General features: G+C 50.4%; 1 protein-coding gene across 1 annotated transcript in view; it reads left to right on the top strand.

The window, feature by feature from the left end:
• Positions 1-13,039, top strand: part of POLD1 (DNA polymerase delta 1, catalytic subunit) — a 388,959-nt gene that overhangs the window by 102,700 nt on the left and 273,220 nt on the right. The window lies entirely within an intron of this gene.

Below are 13,039 nucleotides of genomic sequence, written 5' to 3' on the forward strand. Positions count from 1 at the left end.
CAGAACACTCAAACCATTCAGAGTGATGATGCTTCCCAGCCCCGGAGCAGGACCCTGTTTCAACACTGGACTCTGCATCCCATTCTAGCTCTATCTCAGACATGCAACAAGGGGCCTCTCTAGCTAAGACAGACTTTCGCTTTCATTCGTCAGACACCGTGCTCCATGAATCCTAACTAGTGGGTTATATTGTCTCCTCCAGGAGTAGGACTAGGCAGAACAAAAAACACCTGGCTACGCCCATGGACTGTCCTCAGCTGTTATATAACCCCTGCTTTCTGCTCTAGGTAATCAGTTTTTATCTGTCTAGTCGGGAGTAAGGACCTAGGCTCCCGGCTGGAATCTCTGGTCCTAGCAATTTTCTCCCTCCTTACATCTTTTTTGTTTTCTCTCGGGAGATCTACAATCAACTGCCAGGCTGGGTGAGGGGCTGGGTAATCTAGATTTAGTGGTCCCCCCAGCCCAGCCAGCGAGCACGTGCAGACTGCAGCTACGCGCTTGGTCGGCCATGACATAGCTTCACAGACCGAGGCTGGCCCGCAAGTTAAATGTCTCGCAGGATCGCAAACGATCAGGCTTGGGTCTGAGGCGCAGCGGTCCCTTGGCGACAGCTCCCCTACTTCGGTGGCGAGGAGTTCTGTCCGGTGGCGAGGAGTTCTGTCTGGAGCGTTACCCGCACCATGGAAGGGTAAGTACAGTCCCCCCTCTCCCCTTTTGGTGGTTTTCTTTGAGGTGGATGCGGGTAATCTCCAGGGACAGTCGGACTTGCCTGCAGGTTCCCTCCTCCCATCTTTAAATCCCTCACTGAGCTTGGCTTCCCCTACTCCCATTCCTCTCTTTCTGGACCTAGAGTCTGGTGGCACAGAATGCAGCAGAGACCCCTGGGGTCTCCCCCCGCTATCCCCACTCTGTAAGGGTCCTGGGATAGTGTGTGTCCCACCCTGGTAGTCTGGAAGGGTCCCAGTGTAGGAGACCCCTAGGCGCATGCCCTGCTTTTTGCTGTGTGGGTATAGTGCAAGGGGGTCCCAGCGCAGAGACCAGTGCAGAGCAGAGTCTCCCCTAAACGTGTGTCCTACCTTCAGTGGGGGTCCACTTGCAGAGGGTGCAGCGTTGCAGAGGATGCAGGAAAGATCTTGGCAGCATGCTTCAGTGTTTGGAGCTGATGGTGGCCATTTTCCCTTAGTCTGTCTGGTCTCTCCGGTTGGCGGCCATGTTTGTGTAGTTAGATTTGTGTAGTCGGATGATGTCATGGGGGCCATTTTCCGTTAGTCTGGCTGGTCTCCGGTTGGCGGCCATGTCTGTGTAGCTGGATGATGTCACGGGACCATTTTCCCTTAGTCTGGGAGATGCTGGAGACAACTGAAGCCTCATGGGGATGCCAAAGTTCCTCCTCTTCCCCCTTAGTTTCCTCTTCCTGTGCCCGGGACATATGAATAGGGATAGTGTCCATGAAGATGCTGGGTTCTTCTTGGCACTCCTCCGGTCGGTACGGTAAGTCTTTGAGGGTCCCTGTTACCTCTCTCTGCTGATAGGTACCCTGAGCCTTGAGGGGATCCTTTTAGTGGTGCCAAAAGATCGTTTTTGTACTGCAAGGTCTTCTTTTCCTTATGGAGCCTCAGGGTCACATCTCCCCCACTGACACCCGCATGGCGGTGGCAGGTTCCTCAGAACCCCAGCTTCCCATGGTTGCACTGTTGGGGGTCCTGCAGTCCTTAGTGTCCCGGGTGGAAGTGGCGTATGGGAAAAGGCCCAGGAGGAAGCGTCCCCCACCTTCCCCTATTTAGGCTGTCTCATCTGATTCTGAGCCTGATGCCACTGTGGACGTGGCCTGTCCAGGGGGATTTAATATCACACCCCTTGATCCATCCGATAATGAGGATTATTCCTTCATGTTCGCAGCAGCGAATGAAAAAATGCTGGTAGACGCACTTATCACTGCAGTGCGTGAGACTTTAAGAATGGAGGATGCGGCTGATGTAGCCACAGACGTGGCTGTGTCATTTGGTTTGGACAAGTCGCATCGTACTCCAAAGGTGTTTCATTATGTGCCTTATTTTGACATGTTTTCCTGTAAGGAATAGGAACAACCCAAATTACCCTTTGTGGTCCCCAAACGTTTTGCTGTACGTTACCCTTTTGAGGAGTGATTTTTAAAAAAGTGGGCTAGTCCACCAGTAGTGGACCCTCCTTTTTCCAGGTTGAATAAAGCAACCATGTAGAGGAATCCCCGTCCTTTAAGGACCCGGCTGACAAGAAAGCGGAAGCTGTGGCACGCAGCATGTTTACTATGGCTGGTTCGGCATTGCGGCCAGTCTTTACATTAGCCCTGGTGTCTCAGATCCTAACTGAATGGGCTAAGCTTTTGTGCCAGGGCCTGGGGGGTAAGCAGGTCCCCGCTGCTTATGTTGATTTAGCGAACCAGTTAGTCCATGGGCTGCAGTTTATTTGTAAAGCAGCTTTGGATACAGCTCCTGTGCTGTCCAAGATTTCTGTTTCAGTGGTGGCGATTAGGTGCGTGCTGTGGCTTAAGAATTGGTCTGAAGACCAAGCCTCTAAGAAAGCTCTCATTGATCTGCCCTTTCAAGGTGATCGCTTGTTTGGGGCTACCCTTGATGACATCATTAAGGGTATCATGGGGGGAGAGAGAACCTGCCACTGTCAAGGAAAAGGAAGGACCCTTGCCACAGATGGGGGCCCTCCTCAGCCCATAGAAAATCATTTCTTGCTTCTGGATCGGAGAATAAGAGAAATGGATCTTTTACATACTGTAGTTCCATAGATGCATAGTAGTTAAGGTTGAATAAAGAAAACAGTCCATCGAGTTCAACCTGTGTATGTGTGTGGACAAATTTATTTCCCATATCCCTGAATGTTTTGATCTTGAAGATGTATGTCCAAGAGTCTTTTAAAAGTAGCCATACTTCCCGCAGTTACCACCATTTGTGGTAGAGCGTTCCACAATCTTATTAACCTTACTGTAAAAAAAAACATTTTTTGTCCCCTCTCAGGTGTCTCTTCTCTAGGGAGAATAAATCAAGCTCTTGTAAACGCTCCTCATAATTTAGGTCCTCCAATCCCCTAACTAGCTTAGTTGCCCTTCTTTGGACTCTTTCCAGCACATCCTTTTTGAGGATCGGTGACCAGAACTGGACAGAGTGCTCCAGATGTGGCCGGACCAGAGTTTTATAAAGTGGTAGGATTATAGTTTTACCTCTGGAGTATATCCCCTTCCTTATGCATGCTAATATTCTGTCGGCTTTGGCAGCTGCAGCTTGACATTGCATGCTATTGCTTAGCCTGTCTTCTACTAAGACTCCCAGATTTTTCTCCATTCTTGATTCCCCCAGAAGTCCCCCCCCAACACGTATTTTGCGTATGTTTTTAGTCTACAAGTGCAATACCGAACACTTCTCCATATTAAACCTCATTTGCCATGTAGTTGCCCACTCTGTTATTTTGTTCAGGTCATTCTGTAAGATTTCTGCATCATGGTGTGAAGTTATTGTCCTGCTTAATTTTGTGTCATTTGCAAAAACTTGAGATTGAGCTAATGATCCCGTCCTCAATGCTATTTATGAATAAATTGAACAAAATTGGTCCCAGAACTGAGCCTTAGGGGACCCCACTTACCACTCCAGTCTGAGTATGCGTTACTTATTACCACTCTTCGGACACGCCATTCTAACCAGTTTTCTACTGTTTTGAATGCCTTAGAAAAATCCAGATTCACCACATCCACAGGTCTCCCCCTATCTAGCTCTCAGCTCACCTCCTTGTAGAATGTTAACAGAACCTCCTTTTGAAAACCCGTGCTGATTTAAATCTTCTCTGGGAAGTTCCAAGCAACCTTGGTCGGGTAAGCCTAGAGCTAGCTTTCCCAGACCAGCAGACAAGACTCCTTCAGCATGAAGGTCTGCCCTCACCCATTATTGGGGTGGGTGGGACATCTTCACTGGTTTCCGGCTCCGTGGACTTTGGTGAGCGTCAAGGAGATCTGCAAAATGTTTCTTTTTGGGGGTACTCAGAAAGGGGGACAAATGAATTTGCTTTGCATACCTTGGATGTGGTTTGTGCGATTCGGGTGCATCTGACGGGTCAGACTCACTTTTTGTGGTTACAGACGGACCAAGAAAAGGGCTGTCCGCTTCTTTGGCTACCATCTCCAGATGGATCAGACAGGTGGGGACTCAGGTCTATTCCATTAAAGGTCAGGTTCCACCTTTCCCTGTCATGGCTCAAACTACTGGGGCGCTGAGTGTTTCTTGAGCCTTCCGTCATCAGGCTTCAATATCCGAAGTTTGCAAAGCGGCCACTTGATCGTCCGTGCATACTTTCACGAAATTCTATAAGGTAGATACTTTGGCATCTGCGGATGCTTCTTTTCACCGCAAAGTTTTGCAGTCTACTGTTCAAAAGGGGCTGGTCCCCTCTTCAGTGTTTTTTCTTTAGACCTTTATTTTTTAGACGGGGCTCCTGTGTCCTGGTAAGGGCTCTTATGTTTAGTCTTGGGTTATTTTCTTCATCCCTCATTTTCCTTTGATCACTGCTTTTGGACGTCCCACTAGTTATGATTTATGGAACGCTGTGTCCGTTGATGAACGAGAGAAAATGGGATTTCTCTTACGTCCTCCGACAGTAGCCGCCTCCTCTAAGTCATCACAATGGGGTATTGTCCACCTGTCCGTAGGACCAGCTAGGCATATAGACTTAGTAAAAAGACAAAAAGCATTAGCATATACACACCCACGGGGGCTGTCCCATCTGGCCAATACCCCCCCTACATCACCACTCCCAACTCAGTTTTAATCTGCCTAGCATCAGGACTAGTTAGGCTCTCCTTGTGCTGGGGCTTTAGTCTCAGCCTTCCTGATCTTTTATTTGATTTTCTTTGAAAATGTCAGTTTTTTTCTCTCACTTTACTAGCTGTTTATTTTGTCAGCTTTAGTGTTAGTTTAGTCTTCGGATGAAGATGGATCATGCGGTGCTGGGATTCGGACTGGCCGCCCTGGTTCTCCAGGGCACTGAGGGTCAGATGGACCCCCAGCCCGCCATCGAGCGTTCAGCTATGGTTCGCCCTGGCACTAAGAACGACCCATCCCTGTTCGATGCAGCGATGCAGCCGTGAGGTGGCTGCCTCACAGGACTCGTCTGCGGTACTGCAGCGTCATGTCCCTGGCTCACGGCACTCCCTGTCAGATGAGGACAGAGGTTTATCCGTGCATAGAGGCTTCCCCACGCCATTGGGTACAGGTAAGTACTTTTCTGTGTGGGGCCTCTGTCTGGGGTGGCAGTCTGTGTTGCTGTGTGTCCCCATGTCTGTGCCTGTGTGACTCCCTGTGCGATCCCTGCGGGGTTCGTTTTTGTACAGATATGTCTGCTGCGGGTCCCTGTCCCTGTGTCACCTTAGGTGCATGTTTGGGGGTACAGCCGTGAGTCTGGTGCGGCGACCGCTGCGGGCGAAAATTCGCGCGGTCCACCATGTTTTTTGCTATGCACACTGTGTGGCCCCTCTGGGGCGAGTATACCGCTCGTTTTTGGCGCCATCCGCCGCCATTTTAGGGGCGGGAGAACGATCGGTTCGGCCACATGTCGGCGGCCATTTTAGTGAAGCCTCCTATGCTTCCCTATGGGGCAGCCATTTTCCCTGAGGTCTGGCTTATAGCCAACCCCTCCCAACAGCATTTCCTTTTTTCTCTGCGACAGCACAGGCACAGGTAGCAACGATCTGCGGGCTCTGCAGTGTATCCCTCTGTGTCTGTCTTCTTCTGCATACTGCTACTGGCTCAGTTTTTCTTTCTCCTTTGGGGGTCTTCATTGCTGTGACAGTAGCGGTGGGCTGCGCACTCCGCAGCGCTATTTAAGGGGACAGTACACTGATTTTTTGCACTGTAATTTTTTTACTGTATTGAGCCATGGATTCTCAGGAAAACAAGTTTCCTCCAGCTTTGGTGGGGGGCCCCAGTTCTCCTGTGGCCCCGCTGCGACCCGATCTGGCTGCTGTAGTTGCGACTTTAGTGGCAAATGTGGAAATGCTGATGTCTGAACGGGCTGCGAGAAAACGGCCCAGGCTGTCTCTCTCTTCTGATTCAGATGGGGATATGGCTGATGCTGCTGCTGCGAGCGTGCCCTTTTCAGGGTCCCGCTCATCCCTGGACCCCCCGGGGTCTGAGGGGGAGGCTGAAATTGAGGGTGTTGACACATCCTCCCCAGTGTCCCCTGATGAACGGGCGACCATGGATGAGTTAATTGTTTTCTGTAAAAGAAACTTTGCATTTAGAGGGTGAGCCCGATCTTCCGGGCATTGTGTCCTCTTTTGGGACGCGCAGAACCCGCAAGTCTGCGCAGGTTTTTCCCTGCCCAGCTGCTTTTCATTACACTGTTAATGAAATGTGGCGCACGTTAAAACGTCCGTTTCGTGGTGCCTAGTCGGTTCATATTGCTTTATCCTTTTGCGCCGGCTACGGACTCGCGTTGGTGTGTGCCTCCACAGGTAGATCACACTGTGGCCACGCTGAACAAGGCTACCTTAGTTCCTATTGAGGATACTCCGGTTTTCCGGGATCTCACGGACCGACGGTTGGAGTCTCTAGCCCGCCATTCCTATCCGGTGGCGGGTTCGTTGCTCAAACCCGTTTTCGCGTCCGTTATGGTGGCTCAGGCGGTAGCTGATTGGATCAAGGTGCGTCGTAGCTACCTGGTGTCTGATGACGTGCCGCATGCCCGACTGGAAATGGTGGATCAGGTCCACCGAGGAGTCATGTGTCTGTGTGATGCAGCCTTAAATGAGGCCCCCTTGGTGGCTCGCCTCTCGAGTGTCGCGGTGCTTAACCGGCGACTGATATGGCTGAAGAGCTGGTCGGCCGACCAGTTCTCACGGTGAACTGTTGCTGATTTTCCCTATGTTGGCTCTCGTCTTTTTGGCGAGACGTTGGATACCCTGGTAAAAGGCGCCACGGGAGGCAAGAGCACTATACTGCCCCAGAACCCGAAGAACAAGTCCTTCCAAGGCAAGCGGGGTTCTGCGCCTAGGTCTAATCAGGGGTCCTTTCGGAACCAATCCATGGGCAAGCCTTTCAAGGCCCAGGGCAACCAGAGGAAGCCCTGGGCGGGTAAGCAGAAAGCCGGCAATGCTGGCTCGGCGGGACACTCCGCCTCTGCCTGAATGGGCGCCCTCACCCGTTTCTGGAGTGGGGGGACGTTTGCGCGGTTTCCTCCAAACCTTGGCTGCTCCGGATATCGGACAGGTGGGTCCAGGAAATCGTTTGATCAAGGCCGGCAGACAGATTCTTTTCCTCCAATCTCCATCTGCTTCCGGGGCGTCTTCAGGATTTGCATCGGGCGATGCAGGACCTGCTTGCTCAGGGAGTGGTTGTCCCGGTGCCTCATCGGGACAGGTTTGGGGTTTTTATTCGAATCTGTTCACTGTGCCCAGGAAAGTGGGCAAAGTGCGTCCTATTCTGGACCTGAAAGCACTGAACCGCTTCGTGCGAGTTCGAAGGTTTCGAATGGAGTCTCTCCGTTCGGTTGTGGCATCCTTGAGGCCGGGAGAATTCCTGGCTTCGATAGATCTGAAGGATGCGTACCTGCACGTCCCCATTTTCGAGGGTCATCAGCGGTACCTTTGGTTTGCGATTGCAAAGGACCACTACCAGTTTGTGGCGTTACCTTTCGGTCTCGCTTCAGCACAAAGGGTGTTTACCAAGGTGTTGGTACAGGTCCTGGGCCTGCTACGGGCCCAGGGCATTGTGGTCCTGGGGTACCTGGACAATCTGCTTCTGAGATCGAGAGCCAGCCAGGACCTTGTGCGCGATCTGTCCATCACGGTACAGACGCTCCAGGAGTTCGGATGGACCATCAAAGTTCAGGAATCAGCGTTGTCTCCGTCGCTTCGCCTTCCCTATCTGGGAATGGTTCTGGACTTTGCTCAGGCAAAGGTATTCTTGCCGGAGGACAGCTCCGGACTTTGCGGGACGTACTCAGGTCCCTCGGGGACAAGCCGTCCTCGTCACTCAGGACCTGCATGCGGGGCCTGGGGTTGGTGGTGTCGACCTTCGAGGCGATTCCCTTTGCCCAGTTCCACACGCGGGCTCTCCAGACGGAGATCCTGGCGAGGTGGGACAGACTTCCTCAGTCCTTGGATCTGGATGTCGCCGGACCAAATTGACTCTTCTGTGGTGGATCCAGTCCCCGTCGGTGGCGGAAGGCAAGTCCTTCCGCCCTGTGGTGTGGACAGTGGTTACTACGGACGCCAGCCTGTCGGGCTGGGGTGGAGTTCTGGGCATCCTATCTGCCCAGGGCACTTGGTCGGAGGAGGAATCCTCCCTCCCGATAAATGTACTGGAACTAAGAGCGATACATTCCGGGTGTGAAAAATTGGCAGGCCGACTATCTGAGCCGCCAGACCCTGGACCAGGGGGAATGGTCCCTTCACCCGGAGGTCTTTCAGATGCTGTGTGCGAATTGGGGATCCCCAGATGTGGATCTGTTCGCATCTCGGCTACACCGAAAGGTGGAAAGCTTCGTGGCAAGACCGCGCGATCCGTTGGCGGACGCCTCGGATGCGTTGGTGGCCCCTTGGCATCAGTATCGTCTGCTGTGCGCCTTTCCTCCGATTCAGTTGCTATCCAGGTTCCTTCGCAGATTTGCCTCGGAACCGCACATGGTGATTCTGGTGGCACCGGACTGGCCTCGCCGGTCCTGGTACGCCGACGTTGTTCGCCTGGCAGTGGCACCTTCGTGGCGCCTGCCTCTGCGGGAAGATCTCCTGTCTCAAGGTCCGATCTTCCACCCTGCTTTACAGTCGCTGGCTTTAACGGCCTGGCTGTTGAGACCCAGGTCTTGAAGGACAAGGGTCTATCCTCTGAGGTTATTCCTACCTTGATCAAGGCTAGGAAATCTTCCTCTGGTAAGATCTATTACCGTACCTGGAAGGCCTACTTCACCTGGTGTGAGTCCAGGGGGTTTTCCCCTCGTTCTTACTCGGGGTCGAGAATCTTGGCTTTCCTCCAGTCTGGAGTGGATCAGCGCCTGGCGCTGGCCACAATAAAGGGCCAGGTGTCAGCACTGGCGGTCCTTTTCCAACGCCCTGTGGCGTCTCGTTCCTTGGTGCGCACATTCATTCAAGGTGTGCGACATTTGGCTCCTCCCAGGAAGGAGCCTTTACCTCCATGGGACCTGAACTTGGTCCTGTCCGCATTGCAGCGGGCTCCCTTTGAATATATCAGGGAGATGTCGTTGCCTCTACTGTCGAAGAAAGTTGCTTTTCTTGTGGCGATCACTTCGGCTCGCAGAGTGTCGGAGCTGGCGGCGTTGTCTTGCCGCTCCCCTTACTTGATACTTCACAGGGATAAGGTGGTTTTGCGACCACCCCCATCCTTCCTTCTCAAGGTGATCTCGGATAATCACCTTAATGAGGACATTGTCCTGCCTTCGCTTTGTTCGAAGACAATACATCCAAAGGAGATTGCCTTGCATTCCTTGGATGTTGTCAGGGCGATCAGGGTTTACCTGTCGTCTACGGAGTCTTTTCGGAAGACGGATTCCCTCTTTGTCCTTCCTGAGGGACCTCGGAAGGGCATGGCTGCTTCCGCAGCGACTATTGCCAAGTGGCAGACCATTGAACAGGCTTACGCCTTGACGGAATGGGTTCCGCCCTTCCCTGTTAGGGCGCCCTCTACCAGGTTTTTGAGTACTTCCTGGACCTATTGGCATCGGGCCTCGGTGGCCCAGGTGTGCAAGGCAAAGACTTGGTCGTCGGTGCACACGTTTTTCCAAGTTCTACAAAGTAGACGTTCTGGCATCAGCTGATGCTTCTTTTGGTCGCAAAGTTCTGTGCGGCTGTGCCATGATGGACCCTTGAGTTTTTTTCTCTGGGTCCCTGGCTGTTGGCATTTGCTTTCCTGGGCTGTTGCTCCTGTTGAGCTTGTTTTTTTCTCTGTTGCCCAGTTGGTTCTTACAGTGCATGTAAGATTCCTTTCTCTGATGTGGGTACTGCGTTGCCTTTTTTACGGTTGCGTCTCCCACCCCTCATGTCTATACTACTTTGGGACATCCCCATTGTGATGACTTAGAGGAGGCGGCGACTGTCGGAGGACGTAAGAGAAAACTGAATTTTTGTAAAATCTTACCGTAAAATTCCTTTCTCTGAGTCCTCCGACAGTCGCCGCCCCTGCCCCTCTTTTGTGGGGTTCTTATTACCTACTGCTATGCTACCAAACTGAGTTGGGAGTGGTGATGCAGGGGGGGTATTGGCCAGATGGCACAGCCCCCGTGGGTGTGTATATGCTAATGCTTTTTGTCTTTTGACTAAGTCTATATGCCTAGCTGGTCCTACGGACAGATGGACAATTCCCCATTGTGATGACTTAGAGGAGGCGGCGACTGTCGGAGGACTCAGAGAAAGGAATTTTACGGTAAGATTTTACAAAAATTCAGTTTTTTGTACTTAACGTAAAATCCAGTTCATCGATGGACACAGCACCCACCCCTCTATGGAGTTCTGATATTTCTAATACTGCTTGCTACTAAACTGTATACCTAGAGCAGAGAGGGGGTTATATACCAGCTGAGGATGGCCCATGGGCGTAGCCAGGTGTTTTTTGTTTTACCTACTCCTACTCTGGAGGAGGCAATATAACCCACTAGTTAATCGATGAATCGAGAAATGGATTTTACAGTAAGTACAAAAATCCAATTTTTCTGTATCTACAGTGGGTACGGAAAGTATTCAGACCCCCTTAAATTTTTCACTCTTTGTTATATTGCAGCCATTTGCTAAAATCATTTAAGTTCATTCTTCTTCCTCATGAATGTACACATAGCACCCCATACTGACAGAAAAACACAGAATTGTTGACATTGTTGCAGATTTATTAAAAAAGAAAAACTGAAATATCACATGGTCCTAAGTATTCAGACCCTTTGCTCAGTATTTAGTAGAAGCCCCCTTTTGATCTAATACAGCCAGGAGTCTTTTTGGGAAAGATGCAACAAGTCTTTCACACCTGGATTTGGGGATCCTCTGCCATTCCTCCTTGCAGATCCTCTCCAGTTCTGTCAGGTTGGATGGTAAACGTTGGTGGACAGCCATTTTTAGGTCTCTCCAGAGATGCTTAATTGGGTTTAAGTCAGGGCCCTGGCTGGGCCATTCAAGAACAGTCACGGAGTTGTTGTGAAGCCACTCCTTCGTTATTTTAGCTGTGTGTCTTAGGGTCATTGTCTTGTTGGAAGGTAAACCTTCGGCCCAGTCTGAGGTCCAGAGCACTCTGGAGAAGGTTTTTGTCCAGGATATCCCTGTACTTGGCCGCATTCATCTTTCCCTCGATTGCAACCAGTCGTCCTGTCCCTGCTGCTGAAAAACACCCCCACAGCATGATGCTGCCACCACCATGCTTCACTGTTGGGACTGTATTGGACAGGTGATGAGAAGTGCCTGGTTTTCTCCACACATACTGCTTAGAATTAAGGCCAAAAAGTTCTATTTTGGTCTCATCAGACTAGAGAATCTTATTTCTCATCATCTTGGAGTCCTTCAGGTGTTTTTTAGCAAACTCCATGCGGGCTTTCATGTGTCTTACACTGAGGAGAGGCTTCCTTCGGGCCACTCTGCTATAAAGCCACGACTGGTGGAGGGCTGCAGTGATGGTTGACTTTCTACAACTTTCTCCCATCTCCTGACTGCATCTCTGGAGCTCAGCCACAGTGATCTTTGGGTTCTTCTTTACCTCTCTCACCAAGGCTCTTCTCCCCCGATAGCTCAGTTTGGCCGGACAGCCAGCTCTAGGAAGGGTTCTGGTCGTCCCAAACGTCTTCCATTTGAGGATTATGGAGGCCACTGTGCTCTTAGGAACCTTAAGTGCAGCAGAAATCTTTTTGTAACCTTGGCCAGATCTGTGCCTTGCCACAATTCTGTCTCTGAGCTCTTCAGGCAGTTCCTTTGACCTCATGATTCTCATTTGCTCTGACATGCATTGTGATCTGGAAGGTCTTATATAGACAGGTGTGTGGCTTTCCTAATCAAGTCCAATCAGTATAATCAAACACAGCTGGACTCAAATGAAGGTGTAGAACCATCTCAAGGATGATCAGAAGAAATGGAAAGCACCCGAGTTAAATATATGAGTGTCACAGCAAAGGGTCTGAATACTTAGGACCATGTGATATTTCAGTTTTTCTTTTTTAATAAATCTGCAACAATGTCAACAATTCTGTGTTTTTCTGTCAGTATGGGGTGCTATGTGTACATTCATGAGGAAGAAGAATGAACCTAAATGATTTTAGCAAATGGCTGCAATATAACAAAGAGTGAAAAATTTAAGGGGGTCTGAATACTTTCCGTACCCACTGTATATCACAATTTCTCAGTCAACCAACGGCTTTAATATGCAGTCACCACTAACCAAAGCCTAAAAGTGCCAGGTTCCTTCTCCACCCTTATCTTCTCTACCGGAGTCAAAAAGTGAAATGCCTACTCTAGAAGATTCAGACATTGAGGCAAGTAAAGAACACCTGGAAGTGGTGCAAAGGTGGTTGCTGTAAAAATGTGTTACCCCCAGGCTTCTATACGTCTTGTGCTACGTCTTCATGCAATATGCTTACCGATACAGAAATGCTGACTTCTACTTGTGCAAAAGCTGTTGCATTTAATTCTCCTGCATCTTGTCATGCCTCTTTGAGTACTAAGAGACCCACTAAGTCAAATGAACAAATAGAATGGGCAGTCCTTGAAGATTTGCACAGCTTTGAAAAGATTTTTAACCCTCCAAGGATCATTGCCCAATAATGGAAAGCATTCGAAAAAAGTGGACTGTTCCCATAGCTGATCTTAGCATCTCAGTCCTCCTCTCAATGTACCCATTGAAGATGTCCCTTTAAAGATTCTGCTGACAGAAAGTTTGAGATACTTTTAATAGGCTCTTTATTTTGGCAGGCCCAGCTCAGCCAACTGGACTTCTGGTATGAACAACTAACCGGATCCTGTATTCCAGGACCAGGCTTTGGCAGGACACTTGCAGAAGTCAGCCTCTGCTTTGCTTGCTTT

Source organism: Pelophylax lessonae (assembly GCF_965119305.1).
Source record: "Pelophylax lessonae genome assembly, chromosome: 12".
Taxonomy (NCBI): Eukaryota; Metazoa; Chordata; class Amphibia; order Anura; family Ranidae; genus Pelophylax; species Pelophylax lessonae.